This window comes from Nyctibius grandis, chromosome 4 (genome assembly GCF_013368605.1).
Source record: "Nyctibius grandis isolate bNycGra1 chromosome 4, bNycGra1.pri, whole genome shotgun sequence".
NCBI lineage: Eukaryota > Metazoa > Chordata > Aves > Nyctibiiformes > Nyctibiidae > Nyctibius > Nyctibius grandis.
Window position 1 is genome coordinate 90,942,494 of NC_090661.1, and position 12,183 is coordinate 90,954,676.

At 48.0% G+C, this 12,183-nt stretch overlaps 1 protein-coding gene across 3 annotated transcripts in view; it reads right to left on the reverse strand.

Annotated features, from left to right (window-relative positions):
- The window catches only part of NT5C2 (5'-nucleotidase, cytosolic II), a 63,448-nt gene extending 54,378 nt beyond the window's left edge, over nt 1-9,070 (reverse strand). The window contains exon 1 of one of the 3 annotated variants that reach the window (XM_068398923.1): nt 9,004-9,070. The gene's annotated coding sequence lies outside the window, so the exon portion shown is untranslated. Of the gene's footprint in view, nt 1-3,027; nt 3,049-9,003 lie in introns of those variants that run through there. The other 2 variants (XM_068398921.1, XM_068398922.1) reach the window with 2 other exon arrangements.
- Nucleotides 9,071-12,183: the final 3,113 nt, after the last annotated feature.

Consider the following 12,183-nt stretch of genomic DNA (forward strand, 5'->3'; position numbering starts at 1 on the left):
AAGCAGTCCCCCACAGCAGCTCCTTCTCTCCTAGCCGATGAGAAGCCAGCTACACAGACCTACCAACTGAGCAAGCATAAGGATGAAAAAACAGGGAACGTGAAGTTTGTAGGTGTTTTGAAGTGCTCTTACGGTGTGAAGTTCTCCTCTGCATACAAAGCACAACTCATTCCTTTTCTGACCTGTTTTTTTAATCAGAGGCAAACATGGCAATTATAGTCTGCCTGATTATAAATGAAATTACATGTCTGTCCTCAGGGCACAATAGTGTCCCCACCTAGGTGTTATCAGCCCCCAAATCTCATTTAATCTTGACAGATGTGTAGCACTGAGGCACCACTGCAGGAAATTCTACAAGTAAATTAATTTTACAAATACTTTCTCTGCAGTATTCCCATGCTCTTCCAAAAGACTGGTAATTCATACAGCATTTCTTAGGCAACCTATGTAACTTAATTCATCAGTAAAATAACTGAACATATATGATGACTTTGAGCTTTTACTAAGTCTCTGGCTTCTCTTTGATAACCTAACTGTCTCAGCTTTATCAAGTGATACCAAAGGCCTACATTATACTGTTTTCCAACTGTATCAACTTTTTTTGTTCGGAAACTTTTTACTACCCCAGCCAAGCAAAACACAAACCTCCAAGTTCATTTGAGGAAAATAAAGTTATCTTTCCGTGGTCCCTTCAGCCCACTGTTTGTTAATAGGTTAAATCAATCCTGCTGACATAGGAGACTGTTCCCTGGCAGGAGCAGAGGAGGACACACACTGCCTCTGTCCTTGTCTCAGCAAAGACGGTGCTCAGAGGGAACACGGAGGAAGTGACAGACCTGCTCCACCAGCTGTGACCTGGAAGAAACCTGTCAGCCTCAAGGATGAGAGAACGTTAACAAACAACTACGAAGGCATTGTCAGCAGGTCCCTGTTATCCCAAAACCAGAGCTGAGAGTTCCCGACGCTGAACCTTCCCTCTGTCTGGGACTTCTCTCTTCATGGAACCTCAAGTATCTTGTCGGTGTAGACTTGAAGACTCGTTCAACAGCGCAGTCTTGTGCTCCTGCTGTGGATGAGCAAACAGCTTGAATCGCCTGGGTTCTGAGGTGCCTTTAAAAAATGTTTGTCCCAAGCAGAGTAATATGACAGCCCTGATTCACTGAGAAGGATTTCTTTTTCAGCATGTTACCTGACCTACTGTAGCCGCTAAAAAAAAAAGGTGACCATGCGCCCAGCCAGCACAAAACCTCCTCTGCAGCCACAGAAATGCCTCTTTCCAATTGCTTTCTAAACAGCAGTTGAAAAAAACCTCAGCCTGGCTCTGAGAGTCACGACACGGGAAGACAGTTCTCTACATGTCCTAACCTTTTCATTATTTGTTCTTGACCCCACCAGCAAACATCGATTTATGAGGACTGAAAGTGCTTTTTATTACTGCCTTTGTTAATATCTACTCACTAGATATTCTATGAAGAAATCTGAGTGAAGAAAAATGAGTGGTAGATGAGTAAAACATTGTTAGTTTTTCATCATCCGTTCCCTCCCGATTGCTCAAGTCTAGTAAGCAGAGTTTTTTGGCCTTGGTTCATAAAACTGCCAGTGCAGTATTGCAAGAGAAGTTACAATACATGTAAAACAAGAGGTTAAGAACCTACTTAATCTATTATCACGTAAAAAAAAATAGGAAAGGTTAGATTACAAATGTGTTTTTAACAAACTCCCAAAAAGGCCACAGTGTTATTTCTCAGGATCAGAAGTGACAGAAGACCCCAAATTATTGAAGGCTACAGATGGATATTTCATCTCAGATCACAGCAAGTAAAGCTCTTTCCAATTTGAGTAAAATTTGCTCAGAAAATATCATACAAATCTGCTGATGATTCCAGCACTGACATTTTTCGACATACCCACTCTCTATAAAATCATCACATTTCAACACCACTATAACGAGGATATTAATAAACGCCACAACATGTGTGAGACACGTTCTGCTCAGGATATCTGCAGTCACCAAGTGGTTAAGGGTAAAGGCAAGCTAATGCCTTCTAGAGGCTAAATTCATATCATTAACTAAAACGGACTTAGCAGAAGATCGTCTGGTATGCTGGTCACTGCTTAGCAGCAACACTTTCGGGTGGAGCAAGGATTCTGAATAAGAGAAGAGGGGTTTTGTGTCTACTTACTTGAACCACTCAGAGCTTTAGGTAGCAAATGCTCGTTTTGATCATTTTCCCCTAGCACAGCTCTATCCAGCCCTGTCAGCTGCAGCCCTGCTTTTGATTACAGGTGGAAAAGGTCTGCTGACCACTTCTCCCTTCAGAGAGACCCTGTTCATGTGTTTGTACTTCCCTTTAGGCCATGTTTAATTTTCCTTTTTTTAACAAAGGAAAACAATATAGAAATGCAGCATCCCAAAACCAGGCACTGCCTTGCTGACCTGCCCTTCATCACTGGTGCACCAACTGACTGATGCTTGCAACATGAAGCGGAAAATGAAATCTGACTCCTGCCTCAGTTTCCAGACAGCAGAACTAACAGATGATTTACTAGTCTGGCTTGCTTCTATGTTGAATTCCTCTTCCCAGCTTCACTCAGCCACTTGCATTCAATGATGAGAAAGCTACAGGAACTGAACTGGAAGAGCAGTTTCCAGGGTCAGCCTCAAGCTAACTCGTGCTCAGAGCACCTGCAATTTATGTTCAACTGATGAGTTTTTTCTTTAGGGAATGAACTCATCCTGACCTAAAAGCATACACAGAGAATAACATTGTAAAAGTGAAACTGAACAAGCAAGGAAAAAAGAAATAACTATGCAGCTATTTTGTGTATCTGTTCTTAAAAGGTCTCAGTGAATGCTGCATAGAATGTCAGAAATGACATGATTTCACCAGGACACTCGGGACCAAATCTTGCAGACCTTTCCTGTCACTTTGAAGGACACATGTCTGTGCATAGTCTTGAAATGGAATTGTTTTGTAATATCCAAAAAGGCGACTTGAAAAGATCAGAAAGAAACATTTGAAATACCTTTGCCAACGTGCTTCAGCTCTTCCTTTGGAGGGGGGGCGAGGGGGAGGTATCTCGGAGAAAGCAAAGGAAATCAACATCTAAAAAGATTATTTATTTTTAATTGCAACTGGTTCTATTTATTGTCTTCCAAAATTACCCAAGCAGCCTGCCATTTACTAGCACTTACTCTTAGATGTTATTATTGGTAATTGCTGTGTTATGATTACAAAGCACTGGCATAAATCTCACTCAGCACCTCTTTGGGTTTCTGAGCGCAGAACATTCACATGCTCTTCTCTGACCCCATGTTCCTAATTATTCACCGTGCATGCCTATGTGCAACTCATCACCAACTGAATCAACCCAAACACCAGCTGAATTCAGCTGGTCTAGAGATTTCATTATGCTTTATGCTAAACCATTGGTCTTCTCTCTTTTGAGTTTACCTTCCTTACCTTTTAGAAGCCGATTAGAAAGTTTCTCTTGTTATATGCCACAGCCAGACGCACTACATTTGATGCAAATGCCAAGAGGAGCACGGTCCAAGTAGCAAAGTATGAGTCGATTCCCACCCACAACTACCATTCTCCAAAGGAGATAAGAAATACTGATTTCAGCAACAAACACTTCCTGAACAGCTCAATGCTTCCTCCTGAACCCAGCATACACGGCTGGGATGCAGCTGTTGCTACCGCAGCAGTGCAGGCAGCAGCTGCTGCCAGGGGCAAGGCAGCAGCTCGCACAAGGAAGGGGCAACCCACCCAGGTCCCACAATCCAGATCTGGCCACCACAACTGCCAAAGCTGGGCCACCCCAGTTGGAAAGTATTTTGGGAAGAAGTGTACCTTCCCAGAGGGTTCAGGGAGAATTTGCTTCCTGAAAATGTAGCAAGAACATATCTTAAGTGTTTTATGTATTACGCCAATGTTAACAGGGAGAACTACACGGCCTGGGTCAAAGCCAGCTAATCCAAAGGCCTGTTCTTAAGTAAACAGTGGAAAACCACTCTACTTCAGAGCCTCCTGCAGAAACCCGTACAGGAAATCTCTGTTTTACCCTTTTCTCTGAACCAATTGTGCCAAGCAATGTTAAACAATAATCTTGTAGTAAGCACATATGCAAAATAGTAAGTCTTTGTTTGAAAATATCTGGAAGGCAGGTGGGAGCTGTGAATACTCGATAACTAAATTAAGCTAAGTTTGGACTGCGTAATGACTTCAAGGAACCTCTGTTTTTAAATAAATCACTTGTGGTGAAAAGAGACGGAATGGCAGTTTTGGAGACTGAAACTGCCTTCTTATTTATAGGATGCGTACAACACAAGCAGTACTAGAGCACATTGTTTTCACACATCTGTTTCTCTAACTTCACTTTGGAGCCACCTTCAAATCTCAAAAGAATCACATCTCCTTGGGCATCCCTTCCTTCTTCCGTCCACCTACAGAAGCTGTGCCCACACATCCTTTAATTTCAAAAGAGAAACCAACAGGTTGATCATGTCCCACCATCATTTCTATGGGTATCTCATTACTGTGACTCCTGCTCTCCACATTTAATGGGCTCACACCTTTGCAGAATTTAAAGCAGTTTTAGCTGGTACGATGCACAGAGCAAGAACCCCTTGTTTTCTTGCTTACATGTTAAGAGAAGGTGGCATGCAGATAATCACACTGGGGTTTCCAGCCTCCCCAGTTTAGTCAGAACTTTATCTCTAACGAAACTACCAAAAAAGGGCTGGCTGTGCTGGTAAATCCCGCAGCAGGTATTCATGCCCAGAGGATGATAAGCTAAGGTCACAACCAAGCAACAAGTTTAGCCTCTACCATCCTGCACCAGACTTGAAAAAGCGATAGGACTGAGAGGGCTGACACACAGCCATTTGCCGCTCCTACGTTCTGGACCCAACAGTCCGGGAAGTAAGAACAAGTCTGCTTTTGACCTTATAGTAAGGTGCACACACCGTTACACGTTCAGGTAGTAGCAAGATTCGACACAGACTGCTGTGGGGTTTTTTAGGCTGAATTACTCAGGCTCCCTTCTTGATCTCACGCTGTCATATAAAAAATGTATTTATCCTCATATGGCTTCATACAGGCAGGTCTCCCAAGCACCTTTTTAGCCCTGCAAACACATGCATGAGACTTAATGGCTACCCTGATGTAGGCAGGTTTAGATATCAATTGCTTACAGTGGCTACCTTACATACCTACGCAATTTTTTCCAGATGTTGCTTAAGGTCTATTTACTGTACATTAAGTTCTATTTATTGTACATGCTGGATTCTCTCTGTGGTTGTGTTAAGAAAGCAGACTGATGCTATACATGCTCTCTATGTAGAGTACACAGTCCAAGGTTTTAGGAACCATTCCAGTTAAGGAGTCATAATGATTAAAAAGCAAAATACAGCTCATTGCTATGAGCATCATAACCATGACACATAACAATAATTTCTTTAGTAGCGCAAAACAGACATTTTACAATAGGAAATATTTATATGAATGTGCACTTCGGAGATGCTCAAAGAATGAGATATGCTTCAGCACAGAATAGCCAACTTTTGAAGACTCAGATTGTGGTCATTTTAAATATAATTTCCAATGGTATTTGTGCTGCTGACACTATAAATAAAATTTAAAAAATAGATGCAGTACAGACAATAAGTGAAGAATTCCCATGCGCTGACTTGGTAACATATCTCATCCCAAACACATCCCGAAGAGCGAGACAAGGCTTCCACTCCCGGGCACATTCTGTTCAGTTTTCTGTCCTATTATTCTCACTGCTAAAAAAGCCACAGCTGTTTTATATCAGGACACCCAGCGTTCGTGAGCCACCCCGAGGCAAGGACACGGCATAGAGCAGGCACTGTGAACTCATCCCAAGGTACATCACTCAGGCTGTCCTCAGTTTCCCTTGGGGTAGAGCTGAAGTGCCTTGCTCTCTTCATGGGTTTGCGCTGGATGGCATACGAGTATTTCTTATCCTGAGGCAATTAGTTACAGAGGTGTTCTTTTAAAGGAGTGAAGACAAGGCACGGCCCTGCCAAACAGCAAGCCAGTTCCTATGACAACTTTCCACTGCAGCCTGGCTGGTGACCGTTAATCCACCTTCCCCAGGCCAAGCAGCTTCTACATGGTAACGTTACTTTGGGCCACTACAAACCTCTGTAGGATTTTCACCAGTGGGCAAGCAAAGGCAGGTTGCGTGGTACTGAACCACCCAGATCCACAAGCACTCCCTAATTTCAAATTTCTACAAAAGAATGGGTTCGCTGAGTGCGACTGCATGACTCCGCTGCTACCTCTTGCCCAAGATTTTCAGGGCAGAGCTGCAGTCAGCCCTTCTTCCTGCACCTCCTTGCGAGTCAGTATCTACAATTTCTGTAGGATTCAAAGGTTCCAGACCACCTCAGTTTGCCCTGGAGCACTGCAAGCCTACTGTGCAGCCAGCCTGGGGCCATCCCCAGCTAACAGCTCATGCTGCAACCTAACCACCCATCTATCAGTTTGGAACTGAAGTATTATTTTATTAAGCTGAACAGCAAATAACAGGTATGATGTGAGCAAATAAACCCACGTGCTTTTTCAGTCAGCATCACTTAAACATTGTATTTTAACAGCCTGCTTCCATTTTACTTTAGACACAAAAATCATATACTTGTATATTTTTAATGGAAATAAAACATTTCTTTCAATGTTTCCCCAAAGAGTACAATACCGCAGTGTTTACCAGTAAACACCACAGTAAGGTTTCTGTTTTTTCAAAAACAAACATTCCCCTGGAAGTTAAAAAAAAGTCTAGGATAAACATTTCTAGTGATTTTAGGAAGGGTCTATCAACTTTCAATTCAAGCTATATTAGGAATCAAACATGACAAGGAGTAACAATTCAAGGGGGATTTATTGTTATTATTACTATTATTATTATTATTATTAAAAATTGCCTACAAACTGGAAATTTGCCTGGAAAAATTTCAGCTTGCATCTGATTTTTGCTAGCGTATATCCCAGAAACAGTGTATAACACTAATGCTACCAATGCAAATATACTAACAGACTGTTAATCTCAAACCTCAGCTGAAAACATTTCTCCCATTCTTACAATTTTTCTCCCCGTTTATCTCTGCAATTGTACTTAATTCAATGGAGCATTTTAAATGTAATTCGGCGGTGCATTTTGCCATACAATTTGTTTGAATGACGCTATACAGAGTAAAGGTTGTATTGTACTATATAATGAGACTACGTCTATGCTTGAACAAACTCCAACTGCTGTTAATCAAACCAGCAAGTTCCTGAATGATCTTTTGGACTCTGGACTAATGGCAATAGATTATTTTAAATAGCAGTTCTACTCTAAAATATGTTTAGGTTGACACGGGCTGACAAGTACTGTGACAGACTTCCAGAGCTAAGCTGATCGGTTCACAAGTAAAACACGGGGGTTTTTCCTCACTGCCAGAACTACAGATTCAGCACGTGAACCGAAAATCAAAATGTAGTTTTGAGTTTTGTTTCTGGTTTTCAATAAATCCACGTAGCACCTGGAAGGACCTGAAAATCTTCATATTTTCGATTTGTTCACTAGTGACAAGCAGGTATATGGATCGATACAATATATTTCAGCTGGTGACAAGATGTTATTCTCAACTGACACAGAGGACGATTTGGATAGGTAAGAGGGAGATGTTTCTAAGTGACTACTTAGAAAGCATTTTGCAATCTTTGAGGTCCAAATGGTAAGTCTTCCAGAGCTAAAAAAAAAAAATCTTTTAAAACATAAATGATTATGCCTTGGGAGGAATGTTCTCAAGACCATGTCAGAGAGGATTCTAAGTATCCAGCCTGGCAGCCTTTAGAAACACTAGCGAGGGAATAAACTGGAGGGTTTCATAATCTCAGTGGTTCCAGGAATTTTTAAAACTGCCTGTGCTACAAGAAACAGTACTGCCCTATTAAGTCATCTGGTCTATCAGAAACCAGTGTAGGTTCGTTTCTGCCATGCATTTTGCAACATTATTTTTGGCACAAAAGGATGTATTAAAAAAAAAAAAAAGCATAAGCAAAATGTGAGCAAAGCAGTTTTGCGTTGGTTTTATTTTTTTGATTTATTTATTCGGTGCCTCGCTCCTGTCTTTAGGTTATCAGCTCAAGCCTGATACAGCGGGATTGCCAAGAGCAACTCACACGAAACAGAGCAGTGACAATGAACCCTCGCCCCGACCAAGGCTGTCCGGGAAGCGTTCTGTTCTGCCCGGCGCCGGGATCTGCCTTTCCCAGCGAAGACGATCGCCTCTACCCACCTCCCCAGCCGGGGTGGCGGCTACCCCGGGGGGAAGCTGCGAGCTGGAAGGTGCCGCCGGGACCCCTCCGCTCCACGTGGGACGGAAGGCGGAAACGCACACACCGGCTGCTGGCCCCGAACCTCAGAGAACCAGCTTCCCGGGGGCTGCTGCCCCTCACGCCGCACCTCGGAGGGCCGAGCGCCCCCCGCGCCGGGGCGGCGGGCACACAGCCACCCTGCCCCGGGGAGGGGGCAGCGCCGGGGCGGCCGGCAAACAGCCCCAAGGTGGGGGCAGCTCGGGGCCCCGCCTGGGGGTGCGGTGGGGAGGGGAAGGGCTCGGGGGTTCACCCCGCCGTGGACGGGAGAGGGGGCCCGTACGGGATGAGCTGAGGTAACCTGGGGGCCGCCCTGCTCGGGACGGGATGGGAAGGCAACAGGGGCCCCGGGGAAGCGGCGGAGCCGGCGGGCGCTGCCTCCGAGGGGATCCCCTCACCGGCAGAAGGGGAAGTGCCGCCGGCGAGCACCCGGGCTCCGCTCGCTTGCCCCTCCTCAGCCGCGACGGCGGGCAGAACCCCCCCCCCCCCCGCCCCCTTCCCGGGGTGCGCGCCTGAGGGGAGTGGGGAGGGGGCGCTCCCCCCCACCGCAATGGTCCCCTCCCCGCCACGCGCCCGGCGCGCGCACACTGCCCCCGCGCGCCCGGGCCGCTCTCACCTCCTGCCGCGCTCGGAAGAACTACCCCGCACAACTGCCGCAGCGCCCGGGCGGCTGCATTGCGCAGGCGCGGCACGCGCCCCGCCCCCTCCCGGCGGCAGGGACCGTGGAGAGTGTGCGAGCCCGGCGCTCAGCCGCAAGAGGAGCGGCGGCAGGGAGCGGCGGCAATGTGCCAACCCGCGGGACAGCCGCACAGAACGCCCCCCCCCGCTCAACCCCCCCAGGGCCTGGCATCGCTCCGGCCAAAATCTCTGGGGCTGCACCCCCGGCCCTGCACCCCCCTGGCCCTGCACTGCCGGCCTGCCTGAGCCCCCACAGTTCTGTCAGCCGGCCTCAGCGTCGCTGCGTGCCACGAAAGCTGAAGGAGACAGAGCTTTGGTTAAAATAACGCAATTAATTATTGATTTTGGGGGGAGGGCGTCTGCAGCGCGGGCTGGGGCGAGGGGGGCCGGGGTGCGCCCCATCCGCTGTGAGAAGGGTGGTGAGGAGGTCCTGGGAGCGGCTGTGAGTGGCACGGGGGGTGATGGCTGGGGACTGGGGGGACACTGGCCGCAGGGGCAGGAGGAGGGGGTCCCTCCTGCCCATCCCGAGCAAAGGTCTGCTGCCACGGGTAAGCACAAACCTGCACCCACCACACCCGCGCGCATGGCAGTCCGGGCTGGAGAGGCTCAGGGAATGGTTGTGCAGAGCAAAAAACGTCCATTGGTCCGTTCCCAGTCGCACCACGCCGGGCCAGCACCGACCCAAAAAGTGCCAGGCAAAAAACCCCTCCCCAGCAAAACGAGCCTCCCTCTTTCTGCCCGTTTTTGCTCACCCCGGAGGCCTGGAAAGGCTGCAGCCCCAGCGGGGTGCTGGCCACCTCGGGGTGGTCCCCACCAGTGACAAGGGTGACGGCAGCCATCTGCCTGCCCCAGCTCATCCCGGGCCCATGCAGCTCTGCCAAACTGCCGGCACTCGGGTCTGGCCTCCCTTCCCACACCTTGGGTGGTGGCTGGGGGCCGGGAATGCCTCCCCTCCTCTGGCAGCGGCTGTGCTTACTTTATCTCCCCAAGGACACTTCCCTCGGCTTTCCCTATCACCCTCTGCTCTGCCCCAGGCCATAAGGTGCTGCCACCACCCTCGCGTCACAGGCACAAGCCACCAGGCAGGGTTTTGCCGACTCGGGCACACTTGGCCCATCATGGCTCTGCGCGCTCTGCGAGCCTTGCTCCATCACCTCGCCAAGGGGAAGCACCCAACAGCACCAGCCTTTAACACGTGCCGTTAGTTCTGGCTAAAGCAAAGCCTGTTTTCGGTGCAGAGCCCGTGGCGGAGCGGCATTACCCACCTGGGAAGCTCAGCCTGCACCTCCCAATGCCCTGGGACATCTCACGGCACCTGCACCAGGCACCCAAGTGAGAGGTTTCACTTAGAGATGTGTCCACCTGTATTTGGGAGCTCATTTCCATGCATCCTCATGGCGGGACCCATCCTGGAGTGTGTGTGTGTCTGTCTGTGTATCTGCATGTCTTTCCAACACACATCCCCAAGAGATGCCCTGAGGCCAACAGGGATGAGGTCAGAGCGTGAAGGGGAAATTAAATATATGAAAATCCTTCAGCCTAGGAAAGAGATTGAGGTCTGAAAAACCCTGCACAGGGAGGTGGCTGGGAAGGAACCACGTCTTGGCTCTTCCACTGTGTCCCACAAGCCAGGGGCATGGAATGAAATTAGCTGGCAGCGACTCTGAAGTGCAAACAAAGATGATGTTTTTTCATATGGCACATTATCAAACTGTGGATTGCAGAGCATGGTGGCATCCAGGACGTGAACTTGCACTGATTAGATAAGGGCCAGCAAAACACAGGGATGTGACTGCGCCCTGGGAGCCCCAGAGCCGCAGCCAGAACCAGAGAAGTTATACCAGGGAAGCATAAATCTGCCCACTGTCAGAAACAAACTCCTGAGTTAGAGGCACCCAGTACAGCCACTTTCCTATTTTTATTAGTGTTTTTGTGTGTGTGCAATTCAGCAAATACATTCTTCTTTCTTATATATGTGTTTATCACTTATGTATGTTTTCTCCCTGATTTTGCTGACCCTTACCCACAGAGCTCCTCCCCCTGCAGGGGTTTAGCCCGCCTGTGCCATGGCAGATCTGACAGCAGGCCTCACAGGAGACTCTTGGATCTGCCTTTTTCCCACCGCCAGGAAGCATTTCCCTCTCACGTGGCTGCCGCAGTGAAGCTGGGTGGCGAAACACCTACCCAGAGCATTAGTTTAATGGACTGTGCTGGAAACCGGCTGGAAGGTGTGGTGTCCCCATTGCTGTGTGTGCACAGCTCAGAGGACGGCTTTTTCCTCTGAATCACAAGCCCAGGCAGATTGCAGCTCGGAGATAAATTGTTTATCAAGACCCATCAGTAGGCAGCTGCTGTGAGAAGAGGATCACAGAGTTTTAAGGATTGCTCCTGCTGTCTAACGGGCATTGATTTTGAAGCAACTGGGAGGTATGAAAAGATCCTGGGCAACCCACTGGGTTTCAGTAGTGCGATTCTTAGGCTATGGGACTGTTTTTCTTTGGTTTTCTGCCTGTTTTCTGGCCTCGAAAAGATCCGCCTGAGTGGCCACATGTGTGTCTAAACAAGAGATCCATGTGTTACTCAAGCATCAAGGTTTCCTGAGGTTGAATGCAGCAGCCACGCAGCTGCCCTGGTTTCAGTCTGTGCCCACTTCCAGTTGCCGTCCTCATTTCAAGGTCTGAAACACTGGTGTTCACCTTGTCTCCAGCCTCCAGCCATAGAATAGAATAGAATAGAATAGAATAGAATAGAATAGAATAGAATAGAATAGAATTGAATTGAATTTGGGGAATGTGGGGAATTTGGGGAATTTGGGGAATTTTGGGGATTTGGGTCTGGGTCATTCAAGGACTTCCTCCCAGTCTGCCGGGACATGGCTCCTTCTCCAGGACGTGGCTCCTTCTCCAGGACGCAGCCACACTGCAGCTCTCCCTCTCACTGGGAGGGCTGTACAGCTGTGTTGGCCAAGTCAGACACTGAGAGCTGGGTCTGGGGCTTGAGGTTCTCACAGGGGAATTGCATTTGGGTGCCAGCCACCTGGGATGGCGGTTGTGCTGCAGCTGCCTGGAACATGGGAGCACCTCCAGAACTGGCAGCTCATGCTGAGCTGGATCCCAAG